The sequence below is a fragment of the Paramormyrops kingsleyae genome, chromosome 25 (assembly GCF_048594095.1).
Source record: "Paramormyrops kingsleyae isolate MSU_618 chromosome 25, PKINGS_0.4, whole genome shotgun sequence".
Lineage (NCBI taxonomy): Eukaryota > Metazoa > Chordata > Actinopteri > Osteoglossiformes > Mormyridae > Paramormyrops > Paramormyrops kingsleyae.
The window spans coordinates 15,829,653-15,836,502 of record NC_132821.1 but is presented as its reverse complement, the minus strand read 5'-3'; the positions used below and the strand labels follow the sequence as shown (position 1 = coordinate 15,836,502).

General features: G+C 43.8%; 1 long non-coding RNA gene across 1 annotated transcript; it reads right to left on the bottom strand.

Moving 5' to 3' along the window:
- Positions 1-1,336: 1,336 nt before the first annotated feature.
- Positions 1,337-1,932, bottom strand: LOC140582698 (uncharacterized). Its single transcript, XR_011985517.1, has 3 exons — positions 1,873-1,932; positions 1,665-1,770; positions 1,337-1,416 (listed from the first exon to the last, which is right to left on the bottom strand). It is a non-coding gene; the product is annotated as an uncharacterized lncRNA (long non-coding RNA).
- Positions 1,933-6,850: the final 4,918 nt, after the last annotated feature.

Sequence of the window (6,850 nt, the reverse complement as noted above, 5' to 3'; positions counted from 1 at the left end):
CTCCTGACTAGATATGCTTAGACTTAATCTCCATTCTGTCCCAGAAGTGCTTAGTATTGGTTGACTTTTCCTTACATTGGCGAGTGGCTCAGATGTGTAGTCAGCAATCCATTTTTTGTGCTTTCAAAAATACCATTCTATAGTCATAGACTTTCCTTTTGATTTTTTCTACTATAAATGTAGGTTTGTTTTTTAACATGATGCATCACAAGTCACTCAGATGCATGTGCTCTGTTCCATCTTTTCAAGATGTACAGACAGTGCAATTAATCCTGGGATTTTGTTTGAATTATATAGTTTTGGCTCTTGGTAGTCTTACACTACATCACCGTGTCCGCTATCATTTTTAAACATAGGACTACTGCTGCATACTTGGGCTACTTTTGCAAATGAGACTAGTCACCCTGAAACACCAGACTGCAAGCATATTGCAGGCTAGTATAAGTTGCAGCTACTTACCATTAAATGTCATTATAGTCCAGTGGGTCTTTTTCTTGATGTTGATCATAGCATTGAAATACTTGTCATATGTGAATCATCTTACTATGTATGCATGTTGAAATGGAGGAACCAGACTGGACCTACCCTAGTTGAAAAGCATTCTCAGTTTCATAGGTGTACTCATCATGCTTAAGAATGACAACAATAATACTTATCATACTTATTCTTTATGAAAGGCAAACCACATAACACATAATAAACATCTGAAAATTTCAAGAGACTACATCGGTCTTACAAATTCATGCTTGTGCTATTGTTTGTGGGGTCTCCTGAGGTACGTCATAGTCACAACAGTGGATGTAGCACAGCTGACATAATATTCCATGTATGAGGATAAAATCATTACTAAATGAACAGTCTACAAATAAAGTGCAATTGTGCCATTCTGCAACATGGTGACGTACTTCCGAATATACAAGCGACCTTACTACATGTTAGTGCAAGTAAACACAGGAATTCTACAATATGTCCCCAAGTAGAAACATCTTAGGAGACATGACTATGCTTTGGTATTGCAGAGTAAAAGTGAAAAGAAATAAATGAATACACAATGAAACAGATATACAATAGATGGAACATTGACATATGAAACATTGATAGATAAAAATTATATTAAAAAAATGACACTACAAATGATACAATACACATTGAAATTGTAATATTGTCTCGCAATATTTCATAGTCTCAAAGTGCTTTACGGCATCCCTGCCCAAAGCCCACAGTGAGCAAGCCAGAGGCAACAGTGGCAAGGAAAAACTCCCTAGAAGGAAGAAACCTTAGGAGGAACCAGACTCAGAGGGGGAGCCCATGCTCCTGGGGCTGGCAGGGAAAGTAAGTCATAATTCACATTTTCCCAGTCTTCACATTTGAGATGCAAGCAGAGGGCAGGCAGTTGATGGTAGGCAAGTGCTGGAGCTGTGCCAGATGGCGGGGCAAACAGTAGTATGGCAGCAGGGCAGAGGGGGAAGACATCACAGGCAGAAGGGCAGAAGAATAGAAGCACAAGAAATAAAACTGCCACACCATAGCAAGAAACATACTGTACAAGAGCAATGATGCATTATAATCAAGGTAGCCTGGGCGTCATTCTATAGTGTTTGGAGATTATGTGTGGCAGGGTTCACTATGGGTGTCAGTGCTCAATTGAGGAGGTTTGTGCGCACTGCACACTAGGCCTGAGTCCTCCACACACGGCTTGGCTTATTGGCAGAAAGGGCGAAGGGAGACTTGATGCAGTGGCCATGGGGTCAGTGACATCGACAGCAGGCACTGGAAAAAACAGGAAACATGCATGTCAGTGAACAAGAGACTGACATTTGCAAAGTCAGACTACTTCAGAGAAGAAGTAGCCTTGGAAAGAGGAAAACTCACAAGGGCAAGCTATCTTCTGGTCAGGTAGCAGGGAGTGTGGTGTGTTATGGGAACTTCATGTAGTGGGCATGGAGTCAGCAACATCAGTAGCACGTGAAGTGAAACTGGCTCAGAAAGAACAGTGGATAATGCAGTAGCCTATAGGCTGCATAGACAGATGATTGGCAGCAGGCAGAGATGGAGATATGCAAGCGACATTTATACAAAGGTCCCTTGGGTTGATATTCATGGTGGTAGATGATGATTTTGCAATGGTGACCTGAGGAGATTCATACAAAAAGTCAGGTTAAACATCTGGAATGCCAGGACATACCAGATGATTTTGACAATGTTCAGCTGGCTAATGTCTCAGGTTTTGTACCATGAACTGTGGTGGAATATCTAAGACAATGACGGTAAGGGAGACACTGTGAATCATGCACCTTTGCTATGCCCACACAGTCATGCACAGCCACTGCATCTAGATGAATATTGTTGGCGACAAACTGCCCAGCTTTTCCAGTATCTTCCTCGCACATCCATATGTACGACTGCATTCCATGTTACTTGCTTGTAGCTTTATCAGCAACTGTAGTAGAACAGAACCACACACAAAATGAAGTCCAGCCTAGAGACTGCATCACATACTTTATGACAATACAGGAAAAGCAGACCTACATCCAGTGTTTCCTTCCATTAGTCTGAAACGTTTCTGTAAGACACTACACAGACAGATCACTATAAGGGCTTACCGTGGCCTACAGATGTCTGTGGCCATTTGCCCTTGAGGGCTCCAGACAAGGTTTGCCTTATTAGCACAAGGGGTGAAGGTAATCTTCAGGTGGTGGCCATGGGGTGAGTGATGTAAACAGCAGGCACTGGAAAAAGAGAAAAACCAGAAATTTGCATGTCAGGCAAATATTAACAGTGGCCAAGTAAAAGTGCCTCAAAGAGGAAGAAACCTTCGGAAGAGGCAAACTCACATGTCCAGCCCAGCATACTCTGGCCAGGTTGCAGGCAGTATGATGCATTACTGTCCCAATCTGATGCCATAACAAGTGCAGGGGGTGATCTGGCTTAGGGTGGGGAGCATACACAGACGGCTGGTGGCAGGCAGAGGTGGACATAGGTAGGGAACATGTATGCAAACGTGCACACAAGGTCTCTTAGCTTGATCCTCAGAGTGCCACATGATAATTGTACATTGGTAGTCTTGGGTAATTAGTAGGAAGAGAGACTACAAATAAACAAAAATGGTTTGAACAAAAAATCGTTGCGGCTGGGGCTGGATCGGGGGGGCGAGGAATGCTACATTCCATTTATGTTGGAGGTCGGAACTGGAAATGTCAGGCTGCTTTACACATAAAACTTTGTAGTGACCACAGATAAGTTGAGAAGTGACAGAGCCCACAGATAAGTGCATGTTGTCACTTCCAGCTTCAGTCCTCAGAAAATGACACAGAAACAGTGTTCCGATGGCAAATGGAATGCACTACAACAGGGGTGTCAAACTCTAGTCCTGGAGGGCTGGAGCTCTGTCTAGCTTAGTTGTTTCCGTTCCACCAGAAATGAGTTCAAGAGTGACGTGTTAATTAGTACAAGGAGTTGAATCAGTTGTGTTAAATGAGAGGAAACTCAAAAACGTGCAGGGCTTCGGCCCTCCAGGACTGAAGTTTGACACCCCTGCACTAGAACATTAAAACAAATGATGATGATGTCCCCCCAGACCCAGCCCCCTAACCTCACCCCTGTGCCAGCCACCCCAAGCTTAGTCCCAGCCCCAGTAGACCCCTCCCCAGAAGACTCAGTCCATCACAAATTTTATTATCAGTTTGCATACAATTTTACAGACAATGTAGGATAACACATTCATGGTGGCTAAAATATGTTGGCATTACAGAAACACATATACCGTTTTTGACAATGTCCTTTGCATACACATGATCAATCAAAGTGCCATTCCCAGTGGTCGCGTCTTTCACAAGTTGAGCATAGCCATGTTCCTCCATAAAAGTGGCGATCGTACTTCCCGTGAAAAGATTTTCATTAAAATCTCCCATGATGATTTTTCCTCCTTCCATGCTGTCCATGTGAGCGATCAACTGCATGAGATTCTTCTGAAAGATTGACACAGTATACGAGGATGGTCTGTATAGTACAGAGACTGTTGTTTTCAGTAGGCCCACATTGAACTGGAGAAACTCAATATTGACACACTGCAAATCAACAACGCTACAGTTGGTATGTTCTTTATAATACACGCCCACACCACCATGCTGTTGGTTCTTCAGTTCGGCAAAGATTGAATCGCCACCATCGTACGCGAGATGTCTCGGTTTCCCATAGAATGAAAATCCATTCAGGTGTATCTCCTCTGTGTCTTCCTCTGAATTTAACCACGTCTCTGTCAAGCAGATGATATCGGCTTCCATATACCTTCTGTCTTGCTTTACGTCATCCAGGTGACATGCGAGTCCTTGAACATTGTGGAGGAGAATTCGGCATAATGATGGCACTTCAGTGACAGGTTCAATAAAAGCAGGCATGCTTTGCATTGCACTCTCAATGTCCTGTTTTGCGTATATAACACTTTCCTTGAAGTCTTCTATTATGAGGCCTTCCAGAGAAGTCACACGGCTTAACGCTACGTATGCCTGTCCAGCTGCAAATATCTTTTTCAGCGATACAACAGCCTTATCCACAGTCAGACCTTGTACTTTGTGTACTGTGCAAGCCCATGCTAATTTCAATGGAAACTGACGTCGTGCTGCACCACTGTTACCCACTCTCTCCTCCTCTGGTTTGATTCGTGTCGCTCTGTCCAACCCTTCGATTAAGCACGGCTTCTTTGCTCTGAGTGACTTACCAGCTGCTTCATTGTCAAACGTGACGTATATTTCGGATGGGAAATCATCCTCAGTACCAAAGCACACCTCACTTACCGTACCAAATGCACCATTTACCAGGCCATCTGAAACGTCGATGTTTTTCAGCAGCATTACCCGTGCGTTAACACCTACGTGAAGTGTTTCTGACAGACACGTCTTGTAAACTTGTGCGTGATGTCCAGCTTTCTTTTGCAGTCGGCCAGTTGCAGCGACCCTTTCAAAGTCCTGAGCGTGAATGATGACAGGGTCTGAGCATACCTTCTGCAGCATGCGATGGTTATGCAGATCGGCTTCATAATTAGTCGCATAGATATGAAGGGCAGTACTGTCTTGTCCTTGGTCTGTCACACGTCGTTTCAGCATAGCAATGTCTTCCTCTAGCATTGCATCACCCCTTTTGCGTTTCCTTAGCCGATTCAGCAATTGTGCAAAATCCAAATCTTTCTGTCTCATGATGTCCGTCAGCTCCACTGAAGCAAAATGATTCTGCCATAGATTGACACCGTTAGTCTCAGCATACAAAGGTTTCCCTTTCACGGGACAAAGCTGGTAGAAATCTCCAACGGCAACTATTGAGACGTTACCAAAAGCAGAATAATCTCCAGTTTGCTTGATTTGCCTCAATCTGCCATGAATATACGAAAGCAGTTTGTGATCTACCATTGAAATCTCATCTATAATCAATATCTGCAGGTTTCCCAGTTCAGCTCTCAATGAATTTATCTTCTCATCTCCAAGTGGTTGATAAGGCAGCTTCACATCTGTCGCAATGTGAAAACAGGCATGTATCGTCGCAGCACTGATGTTGTAGGCACTAACCCCAGTCGGAGCAGTCAGCAACACATGCCTCTCATCCGGGTTATCTGACAACTTTGACAAGATACGAGATGCCTCATAATGTACTGCTTTGATCAAGACAGACTTGCCCACACCTCCGGGTCCAGATATAAATACATGAAATGGTTCTGGATTTTCACCACATGTCTTCTGTAAACACCAGCTTCTTATTTTGTAAAAGATCTCAGACTGCTTCTTGTTCAGTGAGCGAAGCAAAGCCAGAGCTTCCTGCCTTGACATACCACAAGGATTGTCCTGGAACATATGGCGACCCGGTCTCGGTAACAAATCTGGTATCTCATCACGGTGTTCGCTCATTTCTGGCGTTACACTGGATTTGCTGGCGAGGCACTCCAACCGTTCACATTCAGTCTCTGGACAGATCAGTGCCCATGCATCTTCCATTACACCATGCAACTGTAGATCTTCCTCAGCTTTGTCTATCACATCCGCTTCCTTTTCAAAACTTGCCATATTGGAGTCGACGACCCGTTTCACCGAATGTAATTCATCACTGAAAAACTTCACAAAGCCAGTCTCGTAGAAGTCCTGGTGACTGCCAAAAGGTGGTGGTTTTAGTTGGCAATCCAAATAATGTGGTAGGAACAGCTGCAAAATGCTTTGATGGTATTTCTCTGGGTCCTTTGTGGGTGAAAACCGAGCATACCGAACAACAGCTGCATCTGTGCGTGTCCTTTTCTTCATGAATCCTAATTTCCTGTCCAACTCTATACTGCCAGCAGATGAGCTCTCAGATTTTGATAAAATTCTGTATTCAGAGGCAAATCTCGCCAAGCACATTTCTGAAAAGTTTTCTGTTTTTGGTCTGCCTTTATATCTGTCAGTGATACTGTTCATCCAAATGTCCTGGTCATTCTCACACTCCGCTTTTTTCCGTATGACATGTAGAGGAAAACTCATTCTCACCACATGTTCTCCAGTTGGGATGAACTGCACCTTGCGTGATCCCTCTTTCAACCTCATGTTAGTCAGGCGATACACACTTTCCTGAGCTGAAACTTCACGATTATGCAGAAACACACTACCGAGTTGTCGAAGAGCTTCTTTTGCATCAAGGTTGCCTTGCTGGGAGGCCTCTTTCTGAGCATTTGCCAGGAGCAGTCCCATCTCTCTCTCAGCTTTGGAAATGTAGGATATGATGTATACAATACATGAATATGCATCAACCACAAACTGAATGTCCATGTTTGCATTCCAACAGCGTAGAAGGTCTCTGTTATATTGGTTCACCCAGACTTCACATGGTCTTCTCT